The 25,509-nt window shown below is 41.3% G+C and overlaps 1 protein-coding gene across 1 annotated transcript in view; it reads right to left on the minus strand.

Moving 5' to 3' along the window:
* LOC127583971 (protein unc-13 homolog C-like) overlaps positions 1-25,509 on the minus strand; it is a 424,484-nt gene that overhangs the window by 301,784 nt on the left and 97,191 nt on the right.

The raw sequence follows: 25,509 nt of genomic DNA on the forward strand, positions 1-25,509 counted from the left end.
CTGGCCAGCAATTCCATACAGGTGTGCCAGCACCTGCATGCTGCAGCACCGAAGTATGGGCCGCACTACAGCTTGGATGCTGGAGCAACTGGTCTCCTGCTCTGCTGCTGGACTCTGCTTTGATTCCAGCAGCAACTCCTAATCCTATGAGCTAAAGAGCCAGAGACACTTTGGACCTGGCCTCTCACTCCACCCAACCATAGCTGACATACCTAACGTATGACATACTTATTCATCTGACTGCAAAGGTAAGCAAAGGTTAATGCTTGTTTGTATTTTAATTAATAGTTATATATTACTAAATCTATCAATTGAAGGTGGTATTATCTTACTTTTTAAAAATTATTTATAGGTATTTCAACTCTATTTATCTCCAAGCATCACAAACACTTAGTACGAGAGGAGAAGGCTTTCTGAGAGTGCAGCCAATGTTTCTGCCACTTGCTGATGATTCACACTCACAGACCACCCTAACTCATGGAAGGACCACAGCAGTGAGGCTCACAGGGCATTGGGAACTCCCACAAAATGTAAATGCAAAGTAGGGCCAAGTCCTGCCCAACCTTCCCATTTTTATTAACCAAATGCTTGCGAACAATGTCAAAGCATTGGTCCTTGCTGATTTCAGGATCTTGAGCAGCAAGCACCCTACAGCATTTCTCTTGTCTGCAGAATTACTTCTAATGGGGGTTGTAGGATTGTGATCAGGGTGGGTGTGCAGGGATGCCATCCACAAATGATCTATGTAACTCAACACACAGATGAATCTCAACACCTTTTAAGAAATAATAACAGGAAATGCTGGACATACTCAGCATGTCAGGCAGTATCTGTAAAGAAAAGAGTTAATGTTTCAGATCATTGATTCTATTTTACTCACTTCATTGAGGCTGCCTGATCTCCTGAGCACTTCCAGCACTTTCTATTTTATTTCAGATTTACAGTATCTGCAGAATTTTGTACTGAACTTGTCAAAAAAAATATTTTGGTTCACTGTCCACCCCAACCATCAACCCATTTACACTAATCCTACACCAATCCCATGTTTTATGCTCCTAACATTCTCATCAATTTCCCCAACATACGTCCCCAGTTACTTTCTACAATTTGATTAGCAAATCTTCAACTATTGTCCACAGCAATACATAATCTTAGCTGTGCAAAAGCAGGATAACTGATATATTTAACCAATTTGCCTACACCAGGCTTCTTACTGGCTGTCTTTCATTATGGCGCTCACTGATGATATAGCACAGTCCTGGTGTTAAAATATCTTGAACATTACTAATAAAGTGGCTAAATCATTTTAAATGGTCTTCTCTTCCAGGAGCAGATTACATCTGTGGTGAAAACCGTCACTATTTTCCAGTGACAGTGACTCAGATCACACCTGATAGAAAATTCCTCCAATATTTCTCAGGAAATGTAGATAAAAATGAAGCATTACTGCTTTACAAGTGAAGTCCAAGTGAACAAAGGCATTACTCTCATCTATTTTTGCAAAGCTACTTCTATAATAAAGTTGATTTAATAAATAAAATGGTTCTTATGTCAAAACAGTTCAAAATAATTTTAATATGCAAAGTTGCTTGAGGTTTCAAAGGACTTCAACTAGTAGATTGCAAGTTTTTCAGTTATTTTGTTAAATGTTAAAGTAAAACTTCATTTTTTAATTTCAAAATTATTTTAAACACTTCAGAATGTCCAACTTTCTTGTCTGGCTTTTAAACCCTTCTGCTCATATTGTTTTACACAGATTAGGCATTGGGATAGGGAAATCTCTTAAGTGCACACAGTAAGGAGGATATCTCACCCATTTTTTGTGCACTGAAAGAATCATCTCAAATTCAAGCCTTCCATTATTTCATAGCAATCTACTGATGTCAAATTGTGGTACAGATGAAATGGCAAAATTTTCAGCTGTGTCTTCTAAACTCTATGTAAAGTATTTTATCTTCAATTGAAGCATTAAAGGAAATTTCTTCAAATAAATGCCAAAAGACAAATCAAATTGGGATTCCTTTCACAAGTTAGGTTTCACATTTCCTTCTGTAACATCCACTCAAGCAGTACTGTCACCCCTAGCACAATGGATCCAATACAGAACTACACACAACAAAACCCTAATTTCATGGTCTCTCCTTCACCTTCACTCTCTTCCTGTGTGTCACAATCTGCATGACTTGCAACTTACTGCAATCAATGGTTAAGAATAGCTTGAACTAGCAATCTCTTGTTCTATCCCGATAGTTTAACATACTAGTCTGAAAACTCATTGAAGATTTTCCCACATATGTCACATTATTTTCCCCAGGTGAGGGTAGAAATCTTAGTTATGAGCTAAAGTTAAGTCACAGGATCCTGTACAAATTTACAATTGCAGAGGAAAAGAAACGCACCATTTAATAATACTTACTCCTCTGGAGGGTCACCTCACAGAAAATTCCCTGATAAGCAGTAGTCCCTCCAATCTTTCCTCCTAACTCAATCCCCAACACTAGGATGATCCTCATGGCTCTTCATGATCCTTCCCACTGTTTGGTATCTCCAACTTCTCAGTAGCTCACAATGGATGCCAAGTTGTCGTTGACAACAGTGGTATGTAGTTTAATCAAAACATCTTCTCACTTGCACGCTATCATTTTCCACTGGCTTAGTTGAATTCTGCTCTGAATCAACTGCACATATTAAGTCTTCAAATAAATCAGCCCCCTAGCTTCCTTTCAACTTAAGTATTTCCAGTGTATATGTTGCCCATTTTTCCTTCCTCTGCAGAATTTACATTTTTCCATATTAAATGTCCTGGGTGATGGTTTTGGCCATTACTTCCTTTAAGCTCTTCTGTATTTTTTGTTTGTGCTGATGCCCTTATTCTTCCTCCTTGTCTGACATCATCAGTAAACTTGACTGACTTATCTGGAGCTTCAAAATCCATCATTAATGTAAGTTAGAAGGAGTAATGACTACAACATAGAGTCCTAGGCCACCACACTCAGTACTTCACCGATTTAACCAGTTCCTTTTTAGTTCAGGTCTTCAATTCTTCAACTGATATATTTTTCATTTCCAAATTTGAACTTATTCTTGCAAGTCCAGTTTGACAAAAAGCCATTTGGAATTTTATGAGCGCATGGATTTTACAGCACAGAGCATTGATGGAGTTACGACAGTCCTGGGCTGTCGCTTCCTCCAAGAAATCATGGGGGATTTGCCAGGTTGGTTCTTGGCATTCAAAGCAGGTCTGACTACCATTTATTAAGAGGTTATTGTACAAGTAACTCAAAAGTTTATGCCCTCCCCTTCCTTGTCTAAACCCCAATCTTGCTTGTTTTCTATATTTTAAAATATTATAGCAGGATGTAGCCATTGGTGGCACGGCCAACAATTATTGCCTGTCCCTATCGCACTCAAGGTGTAGGTACAACAGATGACAATGGTGTACTTAGAAAATGGTCAGAGAATTCTTAAACGCTTAAGATCCTTGACTGTTAAATAGATTATAAATTATAAGACAATTAGAATTATGAACCATAGAACCATACAGCACAAAACAAGCCCTTTGGCCCACCATGTTGTGCCGTCCATCAAACAACCCTCACACTATCTAACCCTTTCCTCCCGCATATCCCTCTATCTCACATTCCTCCATATGCCTATCCAACAAACTCTTAAACCTGTCCAATGTACCTACCTCCACCACCACCCCAGGCAGTGCATTCCATGCACCAACCACTCTCTGGGTGAAGGACCTCCCTCTGACATCTCCCCTGAACCTCCCACCCATAACCTTAAAGCCATGCCCTCTTGTCTTGAGCATTGGTGCCCTGGGAAGGAGGCGCTGACTGTCTACTCTACCTATTCCTCTCAATATTTTATATACCTCTATCATGTCTCCTCTCATCCTCCTCCTTTCCAGTGAATAAAGCCCTAGCACCTTAAGCCTCTCCTCATATTCCATATGCTCTAATCCAGGCAGCATCCTGGTAAATCTCCTCTGCACCCTCTCCAACACCTCCACATCCTTCCTATAATGCGGCGACCAGAACTGAACACAGTACTCTAAGTGTGGTCTAACTAGAGTTTTGTAAAGCTGCATCATCACTTTGCGGCTCTTAAACTCAATCCCACGACTTATGAAAGCTAACGTCCCATAGGCCTTCTTAACTGCTCTATCCACCTGTGAGGCAACTTTCAGTGAACTGTGAATATGAACCCCTAGATCCCTCTACTCCTCTACACTGCCAAGTACCTTGCCATTTACCCAGTACTCTGCCCTGGAGTTTGTCCTTCCAAAGTGTACAACCTCACACTTCTCTGGATTGAACTCCATCTGCCACTTGTCAGCCCAGCTCTGCATCCTATCAATATCCCTCTGTAAGCTCCGACAGCCCTCCACACTATCCACAACACCGCCGATCTTAGTGTCGTCCGCAAACTTACTAACCCAGCCTTCCACCCCCTCATCTAACTCATCTATAAATATCACAATAAGTAGAGGTCCCAGAACCGATCCCACTAGTCACTGCCCTCCAATCCGAGGGCACTCCCTCCACCACAACCCTCTGCTTTCTACAGGCAAGCCAATTCCTAATCCAAACAGCCAAGCTTCCCTGGATCCCTTGGCCTCTGACCTTCTGAAGAAGCCTACCATGAGGAACCTTATCAAACGCCTTACTAAAATCCATGTAAACCACATCCACCGCACTACCCTCATCAATCTTCCTGGTCACCTCCTCAAAGAACTCTATCAGGCTTGTGAGGCAAGATGTTCCCTTCACAAAGACATGCTGGCTGTCTCTAATCAGTCCATGATTCTCCAGGTGTTCATAGATCCTATCCCTTAGAATCCTTTCTAACATTATAAGGATCTTAATTATAATTCGATTAACAGGTAATGAAGACATGGCCCTTACAATTTCCTGATTTGTTTTGATTGCATGAGGGAGATAAAGAGGAGTTTTCCAGATAAGTTACTACCTCTATTTTCCACTTGCACTTCTACTTAATGGAATAAATGACTGTGTGAGTGGGGTGGGCAGAGGGGAGGAATGTATGGGGCTGAGGCAAAAATTTGAAAGGCCAGTTGATCTCCTCCCCGTCAATTTCATAAAATATATGAACTTTATAACTATTTTTATAATATCTAAAAATCCCGAATTTTGTTTAATAATAAATGGAAATGGTTAGATGCAAACAATGTATTTTGAATACTGAGAATTTTACTTTATAAATTAGTTTTTAATTTATTTCTTACCATGACATCTGCAGAACAAAATGTTTCATATTTTCTGAGCAAGCAATTATGTTAATTATTTAGAGGCAATGAAGCAAAAACAAAGGAACAAAAGTCACCAATTCTTCCAACTTTGAAAGTGACATTAATGAAAATTATTAACACTGAATTGCTTTCCTTCTTTATAAACAGCCACTCTATTAAATGTAGACATTTTATGTGGCAGGGAGTGTATAAGCTTAATTTGCCATTTACGTACATTTGTGAATTCAAAACTTGTATTCAAAGTACAATTAATTATTTTTAGGGTAAAATATTGTTTTAAAACATTTTATTATTTCAAACTATGGAATCTTATTGCTTAAAAAGTCTGGTCCATTTGCAATTTCCAATAAAACTTTTTTTTTTGTCAACAGTACAGAAGCTTTCCAGGAAAATTACATAATATAACAGTGTCAAAGATCATGCAATACTATCAAATTCTCCAGACCAAAATCTGTTTAGACGTAAAAGCTTTAAAGGAAATGGGACTGATACCTTCTGTCAATACATCGCAATCGTTATCTTAAAAATATTAAAACCTACCTAATCCTGAAATATTTTTGCAATATCAAATGGAAATGGTTGGATGCTATCAATGCACATTGAATATTGAAAACTAATGTTGGGAAAAATTACAATGATCCTTTACCACAACATCTGAAGAAAATTACGTTATAAGTTAAAACTGCCTCACCATACATCTGAGAACAGAAATTAACTGTTTCTAAACAAATGACTCAGATGTTAGAAAATCAGCTCTCATCATCTGCTCTACTACTGTTTGAACAAAATATATTGACCTCCATATTTTGTTTTTTTTGAAATAGAGGATTTTAAGTTTATACCATGACAACTAAAGTTAGTAGCTATAGCTATTTAAGAGAAAGAACCCACTCTGATTTTCTTTTCCTTTAGTATCTAAATGAAGGTGTCAGGGATCAGCCATGGAAGGAGAATTTCTGGTATCTGGACTATTTGATGATAGCACATTCCAGGAAGTCGATTCCATTGAGTGATTCACCGATACAGCGAAGGGTAACAAAACAATCCATTTTTATGCACTGATGTCTCTTATTGTGACATGAAAGCAATGCTGTAGAGTTACTTTTCCACCGTTAAGCAGAATTCCTCCAGTTATTAAAACCCACAAAGAACAATAGAAGAAGAGGAACATAGCAACAGGACATCGTCCATGGCCTAAGTCTGCTTTGCAATTCAGGTAACCTGAACCTCCTCTCTAATCAGAAATATTTATTTAATATGCTGCTGAAAATCCCAACCCATCCAGCATCCACCCTTTTATAGACTCATAGAGTTCCACAGCACTTAAACTGGCCCTTCGACCCAACTTATCCATGCCAACTGAGATGTCTATTTGAGCTAGTCCCATTTGCCTGTGTTTGGCCCAAATTCCTCTAAACTATTCCTATCCATGTACCTCTTCAAATAACTTTTAAACATTGTAATCAAATCCATCTCTGCCACCTCCTCTGGCAACTCATTCCATATACCCACCACGCTCTGTGTAGGAAGGTCCCTTTAAATCTTTCCCCTCTTACCTTAAACCTCTGCCCCCTAGTTTTAGATTCCCTTACCCTGAGATAAAGATTGTCACCATCTACCCAATCTATGCCCCTCATGGTTTTATAAACCTCTATAAGGTTACTCCTCGGTCTCCTTCGTTCCAGGGAAAACAGTCCCAGCCTACCCAGTCTCTCCTGATAACTCAAGGCTGCCAGTCCTAGCAACATTCTGTAGGCGACCAGAACTGCATACAATCCTGACAGGGAGATTTGCTAGTGCTACTCGGGAGGATTTAAACTAGTCTGCTAGGGGCGTGGGACCCAAAGCAGTAGTATGGTAGCTCGGAAAGTTGAGGTAAATATAAATGTTAAAGTGGGCAGTTACAGTAGACAGGACAGGCACGGGCTGGACAGGGAGCGAGAAAGGTCTGATAGACTAAACTGCATTTATTTTAATACAAGAAGCCTAAGAGGTAAGGCAGAGGAACTCAGAGCAGGGATTGGTACACGGGACAGGGATATTATAGCCATAACACAAACATGGTTGCTGATGGCTGCTCAAAATACATGAGATCCAGGGTACAAAATTGGCTTGGTGGTTGGAAGCGTAGGGTGGTAGTGGAGGGTTGCTTTTCAGACTGGAGGCCTGTGACCAGTGTGCTGCAGGGATCAGTGCTGGGTCCTTTATTGTGCAACATATATATTAATGATTTGGATGAGAATGTTGGTGGCATGATTAGTAAGTTTGCAGATGACACCGAAATTGGTGCTATAGTGGACAATGAAGAAGGTTGTCTAAGGCTACAACTGGATCTAAATCAACTGGGAAAATGGGCAAGGGAATGGCTGATAGAATTCAACTCAGACAAGTGCAAACTGATGCATTGTGAGAAGTTAAACCAGGGCTGGACATATACAGTAAATGGCAGGGCCCAGTGAGTGTTCGTGAACAGAGACACCGAGGGGTACAAGTGGTTGACAGAGCGGTGAAGAAGGTTGAAACATTGAGTATAGGAGTTGGGATGTCATGTCACAGTTGTACAAATCATTGGTTAGGCCATTCTTGGAGTATTGAGTCCAGTTCTGGTCGCCACACTATAAGAAGGATGTGATTAAGTTGGAGAGGTTGCAGAAACGAATCACTGGAATGTTGCTGGGACTGGAAGGCTTGAGTTATCAGGAGAAACTGGATAGGCTTGGAGTGTTTTCACTAAAGCGAAGGAGGCTGAGGAGTGACCTTAGAGAAACAAAGGACTGCAGATGCTGGAATCTAGATGAAAAGCACTATGATGCCGGAGGAACTCAGCAGGCCAGGCAGCATCCGTGGAGAAGAAGGGTCCTGACCCGAAACGCTGACCGCCTGCTTTTCTCCACGGATGTTGCCTGGTCTGCCGAGCTCCTCCAGCGTCATAGTGTTTTTCATGAGGAGTGACCTCATAGAGGTTTATAAAATCATGAGGAGCATAGACCAGGTCCATAGTCACTGTCTTTTACGCATGATAGGGGAACCTAAAACTGGAGGGGATAAGTTTAAGGTGGGAGGGGAAAGATTTAAAAGGGACTTGAGGGACAACTTTTTCCACACAGAGGGTAGTGGGTATGTGAAGGATTGCCAGGAGAAGCTGTAGAGGCAGGTACAATTACAACCTTTAAGATACATTTAGATAGATACCTGGATAGGAAAGGCTTAGCGGGACATGGGCCAAACACAGGAAAGAGGTACTAACTCAGGTATACAACTTTGTCGGCACAGACAAGTTGGGCCGAAGGGCCCATGCTATATAGCTATATGACCCTTTATCACTACTGATGTTAGACCCACCAGCTTTAGTTTCCTGGCTTGTCCTTGCAGCCCTTCTTAAATAAAGGCACATCAGTCATCCTCTCATCTTCCAGTACCTCAGCCATGGCTAATGAAGGCACAAATATCACTGGCAGGGTGAGGCCAAATGCAAACTAAAAGAACAGCACCTCATATTCCACCTGATAGTCTGCAATTCAATGGCATGAACATTGAATTCTCCAGTATCAGGTATCGTACTCCCCCCTCTGTCCCTTTCTCTCTCCTGATGTACCCAGGTCTTCCTGCATTCACCCTAACCCACTCCCCCTCCCACTCCCCTTATCTGGTTCCTCTTTACTTTCCTTTCCTATCAGATTCCATCATCCGCAGCCCTTTGTTCTCTGTACCCATCACCTCCCAGCCTCTGTTGTTGTCTCCACTTTTCCTCCTTCACTTGACTCCATCTGCCAATCAACCTCCCCTCACCTGGATCCACCTATTGCTTGCCAGCTTTTGCCCCATCCCTTACCCTCACTCTCCACCCTTTATGCTGGCTGTCTCCCTTCTTGTCGTCCCGAAATTAATATTCCCCTTCTGTCCGCTGTAAGTAACACAGTGCCACGAGGTCGATTCGAACAAATACCTTTATTAGCAGTGCACCGCTAGGAGAATTCTCTTCAGCACTCACTAAGAGTCGCTTCCCGAGTTCTCCCCGCACAAAGGGCAGACAGACATTTATACAGGAATTGTCACGCACATCCCATGCAAACGGTGCCGCGAGTTTCGGTCAAGCTATAGAGATCCCGAGGCAGCTATCACACCTCTTGTCTTAGTATAATTGAGTTATAATCAAGGCTTTCAAAGGCAGGTATCACCCTTCATTGTTCAGACCAAGCCTTCACCTTGATGTTAATTACACCTAGTATCGCCACCGTCTGACATATCGGAATGGTCCGTTACCCAAAACAAAGGCAGTTAACATACTTAACATTCCAACCTAACTAGTGGGTCAGCAGCTTGCTAGTCCTTGCTAGAGAAATATAAATGCATATAAATATATTTTGTTTACCAGTTATAGGTATGGTTGCAATTCTTAACCTTTCACTTCCTCATTCTTATACTCTTTCAGTCCAGTTGAAGGGTCTTGACTTGTCCAGTTCCCTCCACAGATGCTGCCTGACGCATTGAGTTTCTCCAGCAGCTTGTTTTTTTTGCTCCAGATTCCAGCATCCTCCAGTCACCTCCTGTAACTCTATACATAAATTCCCACTCTGATCCTTAAGGGGACCTACTCTCTCCTGAGTTATCCTTGTGTTTTACTGCTGGAATTCCAGCATCAATTATGGCAGGGCTTACATGCCATAACAGGCTACAAGATGAAGATGGGCTGCACAGTTAACAACAGTGCATCCATTCCTGATGAGTTTAACGCATCCTATGCACGTTTTGAACAGAATGGAAGTGGATTGTCACCACCCACCCTGATAGCCTCCAATGCAACTGAACCCGTGGTCACCGTCGGGGACGTAAGATCAGTCTTCCAGAGAGTGAAGACGAGGAAAGCATCTAGCCCAGATGGTGTCCCTGGCCGTGTGCTCAAATCTCGCGCTAATCATCTGGCGGGAGTATTTGCGGACATACTTAACCTCTCCCTGCTTCAGTCTCAGGTTCCCACTTGTTTTAACAAGACCACTATCATCCCCGTACCGAAGAAAAGCAAGTCTTAATGATTACTGACCAGTGGCTCTGATATCCACCATCATGAAGTGCTTTAAGAGGCTGGTCATGGCATGTATCAACTCCAGCCTCCCAGACAATCTCGACCCACTACAATTTGCCTATCGCCGAAATAGGTCTCCAGCGGACGCCATCTCCCTGGCCCTACACTCAGCTCTGGAGCATCTGGACAGTAAAGACACCTACATTAGACTATTGCTTATTGACAACAGCTCTGCCTTCAATACTATAATTCCAAGCAAACTCATCACCAAACTCCAAGACCTGGGACTCAACACCTCCCTTTGCAACTAGATCCTTGACTTTCTGACCAACAGACTGCAATCAGTGAGGATAGGCAGCAACACCTCCGACACAATTATTCTCAACACTGGTGCCCCACAAGTCTGTGTCCTCAGCCCTTTACTCTACTCTCTATATACTCTTGACAGTGTGGCCAGATCCTGCTCTAACTCCATCTACAAGTTTGCAGATGATACCAGCGTAGTGGACCATATCTCAAACAACGATGAGTCGGGGTACAGGAAGAAGATAGAGAGCTTAGTGGCATGGTGTCATGACAACAACCTTTCCCTCAATGTCAACAAAACAAAAGAGCTGGTCATTAACTTCAGGAAGGGGGCGGTGTACATGCTCCTGTCTACATCAATGGTGCTGAGGTTGAGAGGGTTGAGAGCTTCAAGTTCCTGGGAGTGAACATCACCAACAGCCTGTCCTGGTCAAATCATGGTTATGCCACGGCCAAGAAAGCTCACCAGTGCCTCTACTTCCTCAGGAGGCTAAAGAAATTCGGTATGTCCCCTTTGACACTCACCAACTTTTATCAATGCACCATAGAAAGCATCCTATCTGGATGCATCACGGCTTGGTACGACAACTACTCTGCCCAGGACCGCAAGAAACTGCAGAGAGTTGTAGACACAGCCCAGCGCGTCACAGAAACCATGGACTCTGTCTTTACCTCTCGCTGCCTTGGCGAAGCAGCCAGCATAAAGACCCCACCCGGGTCATTCTCTCTTCTCTCCTCTCATCAGGTAGAAAGGCGGCACGGTAGCGTAGCGGTTAGCGCGACGCTATTACAGTGCCAGCAATCGGGGTTCAATTCCCGTCGCTGTCTGTAAGGAGTTTGTATGTTCTCCCGTGTCTGCGTGGGTTTCCTCCGGGTGCTCCGGTTTCCTCCCACATTCTGAAAAGACGTATGGGTAGGTTAATTTGGGTTTAAAATGGGCAGCGCAGACTCGTTGAGCCGGAAGGGCCTGTTACCATGCTGTAAATAAAATTTTAAAAAATTTAAGTTTAATACAGGAGCCTGAGGGCACATACCACCAGGCTCAAGGACAGCTTCTACCCCGCTGTGATAAGACTATTGAACGGTTCCCTTATACAATGAGATGGACTCTGACCTCACAATCTACCTTGTTGTGACCTTGCACCTTATTGCACTGCACTTTCTCTGTAGCTGTGACACTTTACTCTGTACTGTCAATGTTTTTACCTGTACTACATCAATGCACTTTGTACTAAATCAATGTAACTGCACTGTGTAATGAATTGATCTGTACAATTGGTATGCAAGACAAGTTTTTCACTGCACCTCGGTACGTGACAATAATAAACCAATACCAATCTGCAGTCTCTTGTGTCTACAAAATTCTCTGCCAGGGTTCAGCAATGTCTTCCCTTGCTTCTCACAATGTCCTTGGATATATCTGGTCAAGTGCCAGGGATTTATCCACCTTCAAGACCTCCAACACCTCCTCTGCATAATTCTGATATGCTTCAGGACATCACTGTACTTTTCCCTGATCTAACTAGCTTCCATGTCCTCCTCGACAGTAAATATAGACAAGTATTAATCTAGGAGCTCACTCACCTCCTGTGACTCCATACATAAATTACCACTCTGATCTCTAAGGGGACCTACTCTCTCCCTAGTTATCCTTTTGTTTTTAATACACTTAAATAATCTCTTAGGATCCTCCTTTCCCTTATCTGTCAAGGATATATAATGACCCCTTTCTGCCCTCCAGATTTCCTTCTTAAGTGTACTCCTACATGCCTTATTCTCCTCAAGGGATTCACTTGATCTCAGCTGCCTAAACCTTACATATGCCTTCATCAGTTGAAGCATTGAGTATAGGAGTATATGCCTCCTTCTTTTTCCTGACCAGACCCTCAGTACCATCAACCAGAATTCCCCAATTCTGCCAGCCTTGCTCTTGAGTGAACATGCTGTCCCTGACCTCTTCCTATCTCACTTTTAAAAGCCTTGCACTTGCCAGACGCCCCTTTACAGCCTCTCCTAAACAATCTTTGCAAGTTGCTATCTGGTGCCATTTTAGGGGAGCAAAATATGAATTTCCTCAAAACTTAAGAAGCAGCTGATATAGAGTCAGAGCACTACCTCCCTACTTTTCTATTCAGTGCACCAACTAATGAAGGCCTGTATCCCATACATCTTCCTCATCTCCTTAGCTACCTGCTTTGCCACCTTCAAGGATCTTTGGATTTATACTCCAAGGTTCTTTTCCAATGGAAAAGATGGATGTTGTAGAAGGATCATCTCTAGAGTCCGTATGGGTGGAATTAAGGAACAAGAAAGGAGCAGTTACTCTACGAGGAGTATTCTATAGGCCCCCCGGTAGCAGTAGAGATATAGAGGAGCAGATTGGCAGGCAGTGTTTGGAGAGAAGCAAAAATAACAGGGTTGTTATAATGGGAGACTTCAACTTCCCAAATATAGACTGGAACCTGCTTAGTGCCAAAGGTTTAGATGGGACAGAATTTGTTAAATGTGTCCAGGAGGGATTCCTGACGCAGTATGTCGACAGGCCGACTAGAGGGAACGCCATGTTAGATCTAGTTTTAGGAAATGAACCGGGACAGGTGAAGGATCTATTGGTGGGTGAGCATTTGGGGGACAGTGACCATTGCTCCATAACCTTTAAAATTGTCATGGACAGGGACAGGTGCAGAGAGGACAAGAGGATTTTTAATTGGGGAAGGGCGAACTATGAGGCTATAAGGAGAGAACTTGGGAGTGTAAATTGGGATGTCCTTTTTGAAGGAAAATGTACCATGGAGATGTGGTCGATGTTCAGGGATCTTATGCAGGATGTTAGGGATAAATATATCCCGGTGAGGCAGAGAAGGAATGGCAGGGTGAAGGAACCGTGGGTGACGAGAGAGGTGGAACGACTTGTTAGGGAGAAGAAGGTAGCGTACATGAGGTATAAGCAGCAAGGTTCAGACAGGGTCCGTGAGGAATATAGGGTAGTGAGGAAGGAACTTAAGAAAGGGCTGAGGAGAGCTAGAAGGGGACATGAAAAGGCGTTGGCTAGTAGGGTTAAGGAAAATCCCAAGGCCTTTTTCAAGTACATGAAAGGTAGGAGGATGGCTAGGGTAAAAGTAGGTCCGATTAAGGACAAAGGTGGAAGAACTTGCCTGGAGGCGGCGGAAGTGGGAGAAGTTCTCAATGAATACTTCTCTTCGGTATTCACCAGGGAGAGGGGTCTTGATGACGCGGAAGGGAGTGCTGGTAGGGGTAATGTTCTCGAGGTTGTAGATATCAAGAGAGAGGATGTGTTGAAGTTGTTAAATAATATTAATACAGATAAATCTCCGGGGCCTGACGGGATTTTCCTCAGGCTGCTTCGAGAGGCTAGGGAGGAGATTGTTGAACCGCTGGTAAGGATCTTTGAGTCCTCGTTGTCCACGGGGATGGTGCCAGAGGATTGGAGGGTTGCGAATGTTGTCCCCTTGTTCAAAAAAGGTAATAGGGATAGGCCAGGGAATTATAGACCGGTTAGTCTCACGTCTGTGGTGGGCAAGCTGTGAGAAAGGATTCTAATGGATAGGATTTATGAACACCAAGAGAATCATGGACTGATTAGGGACAGCCAGCATGGCTTTGTGAAGGGAAGATCTTGCCTCACAAGCCTGATAGAGTTCTTTGAGGAGGTGACCAGGAAGATTGATGAGGGCAGTGCAGTGGATGTGGTGTACATGGATTTTAGTAAGGCGTTTGATAAGGTTCCTCATGGTAGGCTTCTTCAGAAGGTCAGAGGCCAAGGGATCCAAGGAAGCTTGGCTGTGTGGATTAGGAATTGGCTTGCATGTAGAAAGCAGAGGGTTGTGGTGGAAGGAGTGCCCTCGGATTGGAAGGCAGTGACCAGTGGTGTCCCGCAGGGATCGGTTCTGAGACCTCTGCTTTTTGTGATATTTATAGATGACTTAGATGAGGGGGTGGAGGGCTGGGTTAGTAAGTTTGCGGACGACACTAAGATCGGCGGTGTTGTGGATAGTGTGGAGGGCTGTCGGAGCTTACAGAGGGATATTGATAGGATGCAGAGCTGGGCTGACAAGTGGCAGATGGAGTTCAATCCGGAGAAGTGTGAGGTGGTACACTTTGGAAGGACAAACTCCAGGGCAGAGTACTGGGTAAATGGCAAGGTACTTGGCAGTGTGGAGGAGCAGAGGGACCTGGGGGTTCATATTCACAGTTCATTGAAAGTTGCCTCACAGGTGGAAAGAGCAGTTAAGAAGGCGAATGGGATGTTGGCTTTCATAAGTCACAGGATTGAGTTTAAGAGCCGCAAGGTGATGATGCAGCTTTACAAAACTCTAGTTAGGCCACACTTAAGAGTACTGTGTTCAGTTCTGGTCGCCTCATTATAGGAAGGATGTGGAGGCGTTGGAGAGGGTGCAGAGGAGATTTACCAGGATGCTGCCTGGATTGGAGAGTATTGAATATGAGGAGAGTCTTAAGGTGCTAGGGCTTTATTCACTGAAAAGGAGGAGGATGAGAGGAGACATGATAGAGGTATATAAAATATTGAGAGGAATAGATAGAGTAGACAGTCAGCGCCTCCTTCCCAGGGCACCAATGCTCAGGACGAGAGGGCATGGCTTTAAGGTTATGGGTGGGAGGTTCAGGGGAGATGTCAGGGAGAGGTTTTTCACCCAGAGAGTGGTTAGTGCATGGAATGCACTGTCTGGGGTGGTAGTGGAGGATAGGCATATGGAGGAGTGTGGGATGGGGGGATATGCGGGAGGAAGGGGTTAGGTAGTGTGAGGGTGGTTTGATGGACGGCACAACATGGTAGGCCGAAAGGCCTGTTTTGTGCTGTATGGTTCTATGGTTTCTATGGTTCCTCTGTTCTTCAATACTCCCTAAGACCCTACCATTCATGGTATATATCCTAGCTTCATTAATACTTCATTAACGCATTACTTCAATTTGAATTAATAGTTCAAATAATGCATCATCTCACATTTGTCTGAACTAAAGTCCATCTGCCACTTTTCAGGCCATTTCACCAACACATCAATATCTCTCTGCAACCTAAGTTGATCTTCCAACACCACCAAACTTTGTGCCATCTTCAGGCTTACTGATCATGCCTCTGAAATCCACACCCAATCATTCACGTATGTTACAAACAGCAATCGTTCCAGCACCGACCTTTGCAGGATACTACTCGTCATAGGCATCTAATTGCAAAAACAATCTCTACTATCACCCTCTGTCTCCTATTGCCAAGTCAACTTTGGATTCATTAACCATAAATTATGTATCCATTTTCACAGCATTAGTGCAAAGAACTTAAAAGTAAAGGGAAGAACTTGATGCAGAAAGTGTAATCAATGCAGCAATGCAGAAAACAATGGGAGAAGGTAACGAAATCTTCAGGACATGATGACTTCAACTCTGAGGTGCTAATTGAAATAAGGGATAAAACTGCAGATTATGAGTCATAATTATCTACATCTGTCTAAATTGTGTTTAAGAATAAGAAATTGCAATTCTTACACCATCATTTGAGGGGACTGTTCAGAAGATCGCTATTGCAGCGCCAACGATCGGGGTTTGATTCCCGTTGCCGTCTGTAAGGAGTTTGTACGTTCTCCCACGTCTGCGTGGGTTTCCTCCGGGTGCTCCGGTTTCCTCCCACATTGCAAAGACGTACAGGTAGGTTAATTGGGTTTAAAATGGGCGGCACGGACTCACTGGGCCGGAAGGGCCTGTTACCATGCTGTAAATAAAATTTAAATTTAAATATAAAAATTTAAAAATTTAAATTCATGGAAACAAGATTGTTCCAGATTCTAAACAGATGAAAGCAGTTTCTCTGTATGTACTCGATCATTTGAACACCTTTATTAGGTCACATCAATTTTCCAAGCTACATAGAATGCAACACATTAATTCAAGCTTTCCTTATAATTCACATCTTCAAACTCAGATATTATTCTGCGGAACACGAGCCAATGTACCTTTCCTGAGATTCATGTTCCTGTGCCTGAATGCATCAGTCCAAATGGGGTTTGATCAAAGCTCTGTGCAACTTAATTGTCAATCCTTGACATTTAACTTTCAACCTCCTTGGACTAAAGGCCAGCATTCTTTTAATATTTATCTGTTCATTAGCTGTTAATATCTCTGGATATTAAAGCAAACAAACTTGATCCACTACACTTTGTACAGCCAGACTGGTTAAAGCCAGCCGATTTCCTTCACTAGAGAATACTAGTGAACCAGATATTTATGGTCACGGTGACCATCACTCATTTTAGCTTTATATTTCTATAAATTGACCAAATTTAAATTCCCTGGCTTGTCACTATTTAGAAAATATTCTAATATGTTTCTCAAATCCAAAGTGTGAAAAGTGTGTAGTGATACACTTTGGAAGATCGAATTTGAAGGCAGAGTACAAGGTTAATGGCAGGATTCTTAGCAGTATGGAGGAACAGAGGGATCTTGGGGTCCATGTCCACAGATCCTTCAAGGTTGCTGCGCAGGTTGATAGGATTGTTACAAAGGCGTATGGTGTGTTGGCCTTCATCAGTCAGGGTATTGAGTTCAAGAGCCTCGAGGTAATGTTGCAGATCTATAAAAACTCTGGTTAGACCACACCTGGAGTATTGTGTTCAGTTCTGGTCACCTCATTATAGGAAGGATGTGGAACCTTTAGAGAGGGTGCAGAGGAGATTTACGAGCATGCTGCCTGGATTGGAGAGTATGTCTTATGAGGATAGGTTGAGCAAGCTAGGGCTTTTCTCTTTGGAGCGGAGGAGGATGACAGGTCACTTGATAGAGGTGTACAAAGATAATGAGAGGCACAGATCAAGTGGACAGTCAGCGACTTTTTCCCAGGACGAAAATGGCTCACACAAGGGGTCATAATTTTAAGGTGACTGGAGGAAGGTATAAGGGGGATGTAAGAGGCAATTTCTTTTACACAGAGAGTGGTGGGGGCATGGAATACATTACAGCAGAGGTGGTGGGGGAAAATACATTAGGGACATATAAGAGACTCTTAGATCAGCACATGAATGATAGAAAAATGGAGGGCTATGTGGGAGGGAAGGGTTAGATAGATCTTAGAGCAGGATGAAATGTCGGCACAACAATGTTCTATGTTCAAAGTGAATAATCTCACATTTCCATGTTGAATTATATTTCCCAAAGATTTATTCGCTTTATTTATTTTCATTCACTCTTGGCACATATGCATCACTGGCAAGGTTATAACTTATTGCCCTTGAATGGCTTGCTGGGCCATTTCAGAGGGCAGTGGGGAGTCAACAACATTGTTGTGGTTTTGGAGCCACGTACAGCCAGACTGGTTAAGGCCATCCCCCAGTGAACTAGATGTTTATGATCATGGTGACCATTACTCATTTTAGCTTTGTACTTCTATGAATTGACCAAATTTAAATTCCCTAGCTACTGTGGTTAGATTTGACTCCACTCTGGAGACAAACATTTCCGCTCATTGAATGACTAGAATGAATATGCTACTTTTACTAACAAAAGACAGAATGTTGGAAGAACTCCGTGGGTCAAGTAGCATCTCAGAGGCTAAAGATGTATGTCATCGTTTCGGGTGTTACGGCCTCGGTGAACGTCCCTTTAAGATAGAGCATAGTGTGTGTGTGTGTGTGTGTGTGTGTGTGTGTGTGTGTGTGTGTGTGTGTGTGTGTGTGTGTGTGTGTGTGTGTGTGTGTGTGTGTGTGACGTGCTTACGTCAACAGAAGATAAAGGACATAATGACATTGTTGAAGAAGGCAGTCGAAGTCAGTCAGAGAAGAGGGAGAGAGAAAAGGGAGAGAGACACCAGCCTGCTTGTTTTCTCTATCGATGGATGAGAAACAATAACTGTGTCTGTTACTACAATCCACATATGGAAATTAGGAGTAATCCAGTGGACTTCACTTTGTTGCTGACCTGTGGAGGGAAACAGGTATTTGTGTGGACGACCACGATTCGGATGCTTTTCGGGGTGAGGAAGTCACTACCGAGTAAACACTGAGGTGTCGTCTGGGTTCCATCGTGGAACATTTGGATTTCGTAATTACTCTCTCTATGTTCTCTACATCTACGTCTTATCTTCAGACAACAGTGGTTGTTGAAGAAGCCTTTGCTCATGTTTCATCTTATGGTTTGCTGAACTGAACTTTAAAAACCATTCCTGGGACTTGAAGTTTGAGACTTTGCCACACACACACGAAGAGTTTAGTTTTTGGGTTAATGTTCAAGGTTTAACATTTTTACTTCTAACATTCTAACATTTTTACTTTTATTTTTCTTATTATCATAAGTAGTTATTAATAAAGTTGTTTTTAACACTGAATCATGACTCTGCGTTTCTTTTGTTGCTGGTTCATAACACGGGTCATGCTGCTTTTACTATGTGCATGGCCCTTTGGTCTGGCAACTGTGCAAAAATCCAAGAACAAATATGAAATTAACATGAAAAATATGAAATTTAAATCTGATTAGAACAGGAACATCACTCTGCATCCAGAGTTTTATCAAAACATTGTAACAACACCAGCAATTTTCATGACCAGATAAACCTATTGACTGCAATAACAAAAGTCACCTTTCCAGTCTCTGAAAGCGAAGAAACAGAAACTGAATCCCACTTATCTATGAAGAATTATGAGCACTGCTTTACAAACCATTTCTAAAGTAATGTGGTTGGGATAGACATGGCTCAAAATTGTTTTATGATCCACACAAAATGGTAACTAGCCTAGTTTACATAATATTTACTGCTTTTAGAGCAATAGTTCACGCTCAGTTACTTGTGCTTCCAGAAATCCATTGCTGGAACTACATTACATCAATTCCTTACACTGATGTCACTCAGAATTATACTGCAACTAAGCTAATTCCTCAAAGTAACTTAAATCACTCAAAACAAACACAAAAATTGTCTGTTTAAAAATTCATTAACAATGCTGCTCAGAAATTTGGAAATCTTACACATCAGTTATAATTTATATTCAAATTATTTACTGAAATCTCTTACCTTGCAAAATCCCTTTCTCTAGGGGCAATGTAGCTTTTTAACATCCTTAAAGGATTATCAGGAAGTTATCAAAATTGAAAATCATTTCACAACCTCCAAAGAGACCTGTAACCTATGTCTATTTGCATTATATTCCAAAACAGAAATTCAAGACAATAAATAACATTGCCCCAAGCAGCACCCCTGTTGCAAGAATTCTTAGTACAAACTTCCAGAAAAGGGAAAAAAACATGCCATCATGATCATAATATTCAATGAACTTTGTTAATTATTCCACTTGGTGACTTAAATGACCTAAAATGAAAACTAAAACTGGGAAATCCAAGGAATTCACTTTTAGACGATTGTACACAGTGCTAATAATTCCAAAATCTAAATTCTCCCTCTGAATGCCATCCGTGGACATTTCCTGTAGCCAATGGCATTGCTCAAAAAGCAGTAAACATTGTGTCAACTGGGCTCTTTACCACTTTGCATAAGTGCCAAGGAACTTTGATATGTTCAGGGATTACTCTTTCTGGACAACTTTATATTATCATCATCTCACAAGAATGTATTTATCCATAAAATGACATCATTGTGATAATTGTGACAAAACGCAATTTGGTGTTAAGGCAGAGCTGTCTGAGATTTCACAGCAGAAAATTGATTGCACTAACAAAGAACCACAAGCTTTAATACAACTAACCAGCAGCTCTGTTGAAACATCTACTGAAAGCACCAAAACTGGAACTCAGCAGACTGATAGGAAGCCCAACGTATTTTCAAACATCTTGAACTTCCTCACCTTTTTAGCCACATTTCCCATTTCACCTCAGGCAAATCTATCACACTATAGAGCATGATATATTGACAGGGGTGATTAACAGATATGCACATACAGAGGAGAAGACAAACAAAGAAAAACTATAATGGACTATAATGCATGCATAGAATAAAAATGACAAAGTTGATCTGCCTGTCAATTTGGTTGTCTCCAAGATAAAAAATGGAAATCAAAGAATGACAATAAAGTCCTGCTGTTTGGATCAGCAAGAGCTCCACGTCCACTGCCTTGTCAGGCTCCTTGGGTATTTTTAATCTGTGCTGTATCTTTTGTTTTCTCATAATTAGTATCTAATTTGATAGCAGAAACCATAAAACTGGCAGAAGGTATTTTGTATGAGAGACATCACAAATAGCAATGCACTGAAGTGATATCTTATGTCATTAGTAATTTATTACCACCCAGTGTACTTTGTTTACCCCATCCTTAAATAGATGGGACAGTATCTGGAATATTTAGGATAGCTTTTGAATTCAAAACCAGTATTCTCTCTGTTTAACAATAAAACAGTTCAATTTCTAATTGCTTTCCTTACTCTTGATAATTCCAGAAGGATTTAAGAAAAATGTGCTCTTTCAGATTCTGCAGAGCCAATGACAACCACATATTCATTTCTACACTTGGATCCAATTCTACTTACATAGTCAGGAAGTAAAATTCATCCACGAAACCATACAAAAAGAAAACTGATAAACTACACATGAGCAGCTAATGCTGACTGGCTCCCCTGAAGTGTCCAATCACCCAACATCCTCCTTTGCTAAGAATACTTCTGTGCAACAGTGGAACGCAATCAGAATCATTCTTACTCCAACTATATTTTTTTGGAATTTATATTCAGGGTCAACTTAAAGCAGTTAAAATTTTGAAAGTACAGACTGCTTTTTAATTATCTAAGTTGACCATTCTTCATATGTTAGGTTTCTCTAAATTTGGAGCTTTCCCATATTTCAGTACAAATACAGCCAATTTGTATACACCTAATATAATAAACTAACAACATAAACCTCAATACTTTTTAGGATAAAGAAAGAAACAGACAATTCAGAATTTCTATTGACATTTCATGAAGTGTCAGAGTTCATTGCCAACTTATGACCCTCCTCCATCGAGCTGCGTTGCCTAGACTATTAATTTGTGTTTTTATAAACAACTTATAATACATTCTTGAAATATTCTAATACAATCCTACTTTTGGAACCATTAATCACCAATCTTTAATGCATATTATTTTTTGAGAGTTTTCCAAGAACATTTGTGCCCATAATTTAATTTTGAGAGTAGGTGTATCTTTGCAAGTATGCTTATAAATCAATTTTGATAGTAGGAGTACACAAATAAATGATGTGCAAGAAAAAGCTTTCAAGACATCAGGGATATCCTAAAGTGTTTTACAACCAACTAATGCATTTTGAGATGACAGCCAATTGCTCATAGCAAGCTCCCTGAGAACAGCAAAATGAAGTTGGTGAGATAATCTATTCCCTTTATATGATGCTAGTTGAGAGTTAAATATTGTCTAGAACAACAGGAAGGACTTACTTGTTCTTTGGAATACTGCCTTAGGACATTTTGATTCTAGTCAAGAGAGCAGACAAGACCATAGCTTGATATTGAACCAGGGCATCTCTGTGAGGCACTGTAGTGACAGCATAGATTTTGTGATCAAGTTTTTTGAATAGGACTTGAACTCATGACCGAGAAGACAGAATGATCCAGAATGTATAGAACAATACACTTTGTTTTCACAATCTAGACTTGGAAGGGGAATGAAACTTTCCACAAAGCTTGGCTTGAGGTTAAGCATCAGAGACAGCTTTACCAACCAATAAAATATCAGGCAGAGAATCTCAGTGATTGAAAACTAGCAGAGGCTATTTAACCTATTGAGTTTGCTTTGTTATTTAATGAAATCATAGCTGATGTGTGATCTAATTTTGGATATTTGCTTTAACAAAAATCTTACAAACTCAATTTTAAAGCTAATAATTTACCTTGTAATAACTGTTGTTTGCAGAGGAGATTCCAAACTCTGACCTCCTCTGTCCAAGATCCATGACTGAATGGCATGGTGGCATTTTAAAACCACACCTCCAAGTTATTAGACTCCTCAACAATGAAAGCAGCATCTCCATCTACTAGATTTGTTTGCGTGTTTATCAAATCACCTCATAGCCTTCTAAGTTATGAGCACTTCATGTAATCCCTCTTTAATAATTTAAATTTTGGAGTCTAGCTACCATTCTGGTAAGTATATTCTGTACTCCATTAAGACAAACATTCCTCAAACTATAGTGCCCAGAATTGCTCACAGTACATGTAGTATGCTTTAACCAGAGCTTTGTATTCTTGTAAAATAACTTCATCCCCATGCAGTTTGGATGGAAAAGTCAGCATGTCATTAATTTGCTTTGATAATTTTGATGTTTTAATACTGCTTCTAGATTTTCACTATTTAGAAAGTAAAGTTCTCTCTTTTTTATATCCAACATCGATGACATCACATTGACCTGCATTGACATCTATTTGCCACAGGTTGAACAATCACTTAATGTATTCCTGTTGCCTTGTTGTTTAATGTGTTCATCGCTGCTTACAATGCTTACATTGCCAAACTTAGATAGGTGACTTTCTTTCAATTAGCTGGATACAATGACAGAAATTAATTGCAGCTCCAAACCAGATCCATGATGGAGCAACAAACAAAAAGCTGGAGAAACTCAGTGGGTCAGGCAGCATCTATGGAGGGAAATGGACAGTCAACGACAGTCATTGGTAGATCCATGAGGGTATCATCCAGATAACTTTCAATATCCCTATTCTCTGACTCCTTCCATTCAGGAAATTTTCCAACCAGGTCAATAATTTGCCTTGAATTCCATGAAATTCAACTAAAAATGTTTTGTGGGATTTTTATCAAATGCTTTCCAGAAGTAGATATAAACAATAGGGCAGCACGATAGCGTAGCGGTTAGGGCGATGCTATTACAGCGCCAGCAATTGGGGTTCGATTGCCGTTGCTGTCTGTAAGGAGTTTGTACGTTCTCCCGTGTCTGCGTGGGTTTCCTTCAGGTGCTCTGGTTTCCTCCCACATTGCAAAGACATATGGGTATGTTAATTTGGGTTTAAAATGGGCGGCGCGGACTCGTTGGGCTGGAAGGACCTGTTACCACGCTGTAGATAAAATTTAAAATTTAAAATTTAAAAATTTAAACATACACTGACAAATGCCTGCAGATACCTTTAGCAATTTCCTCAAAAAATCCAATCATGTTTGTCAGCCAAGACCTACACTTTGCAAGTCCACATCGTCTCTCCTTGATCAACTGAATATTTAAGGAATTCAGGCATCTCAATCTTAATTATCGATTCCAGTGATTTCCTCACCACTAACATTTGACTAACTAGACTGTTATTCTCTGTATCACCTTTCCTGAGAAACATGCTGAGATGCACAATTTTCCAATCTAAAAGTACAGTTCACGAATTGAATGAACTTTAGAAAATTATGGCAAGAATACCAGCAGTGTTCCCACCCACTTCCTTTCAAACCCTGGGATGGGATCTAGGAAACTGTCAGTCTTTGGTGCCACTATTTTCTTCACAACTGTTATTCTGCTTGCTTTAAGTCTAGTTAGTTCCAATTCCTAATTGAACACTGGTTTATTTCCACCCTTCGTGTTATCTATAACCAAAACTCTAACCTTTCTAAACCCTCCCCTGTAATTTACACAAACTAACTATCTCTCTTTTCACAACTAACCCTAATATCAAGCATTTAATCAGCTGTCAAAATCTGAAGAATTGGTAACTACTCTCAGCTGCAAGATTTCCAAGCGATCAATTTTATATTTTAATCAACACACAAAAAAAGGCCTCCTTTTAATGGTAAACATTGAGCAATTACTGCAGTCCTTGATAGTTTCAACAACTGTGCCAAAATGTATTGATCAGGCAAGTCTATGACTAACACACCGAAGAAAGCAATGGAGCAATCACTAGTCAATTCATCCCATCCAGACAGAATGCTTTGCACATTAAGCTAGTTAATACGTAGCCTTCCTAACATCTACAGCCTTTAATGAAATTCTCAATAATTATTGGTATTAATATCTCAGTGAAAACAGCTTTTATTTTTATTGTGTAATTAAAGTAGTTGAATATTCCGAGTATCTTCACGGAAATATTATCAAACAAAATTTGACAGCAAGCCCCATAATATGAGGATGCATGAAGCTGGTTTAATGTAGCATCTTAATGAAGGATAAAAAGTACTAGGGAGGGACTTCTCGAATTTGAGGCCTAGATGCCTGAAGGATGTAATGGGCCGAATCTTGCTGGTAAGTAGGAGCTCTCTGTACACATCATCAAACTCAGAAGTCTTAGACTTAGTGATGCATTTGAAATGCTGAATTTGTCCACAGTGAGTCCAGTGGAGAATCTTGCTGTTCCACAGCATTAAAGTAGGGTTCAGAACTGATAAAGGACCTGAGACTCCATTGACTGCAGTGGGGATAGTACGACTGCAGATATGAGCAGAGGGGAAGGTAAGTTTGCTTTTAATTATTTTAGTTTTCAAAAAAATCCCTATCTATGCCTCTGAGAATATGTTGGCACTGGACGTGTGGTGACACTTGCGGGCTGCCCCCAGAACACACAATGCAAAAGATGGATTTCACTGTGTGTTTCGATGTACATGTGACTAATAAAGATATCTTATCTTATTTTATCAGCCCTTTCACTCCTAAGTCTCCTTCGTTGCAGGGAAGACAAGCCCAGCCTATCCAATCTTTCCCCATAACTAAAGTCCTCCAAGGAGAAGGAGAGGGTGAGGAGGAGGGGCAGGGTTGTTGGTGGAAAAGAACAGGGTTGAGATGGAGGAATGTTTTCAAAGACCCAAGTGAGTGTGGCGGAGGGTGTTGAGCTCCCACATGGCCAGAGGTTTGGGTCATAAGGGATCACTACCATGCGGGATAAATAACGCTTGAGGTTGGTGTTTAAGTAATCTATGACTGTTCCTGCTCAATCGATCTGTCAACAAC

This window comes from Pristis pectinata, chromosome 28 (assembly GCF_009764475.1).
Source record: "Pristis pectinata isolate sPriPec2 chromosome 28, sPriPec2.1.pri, whole genome shotgun sequence".
In the NCBI taxonomy this organism is placed as follows: domain Eukaryota; kingdom Metazoa; phylum Chordata; class Chondrichthyes; order Rhinopristiformes; family Pristidae; genus Pristis; species Pristis pectinata.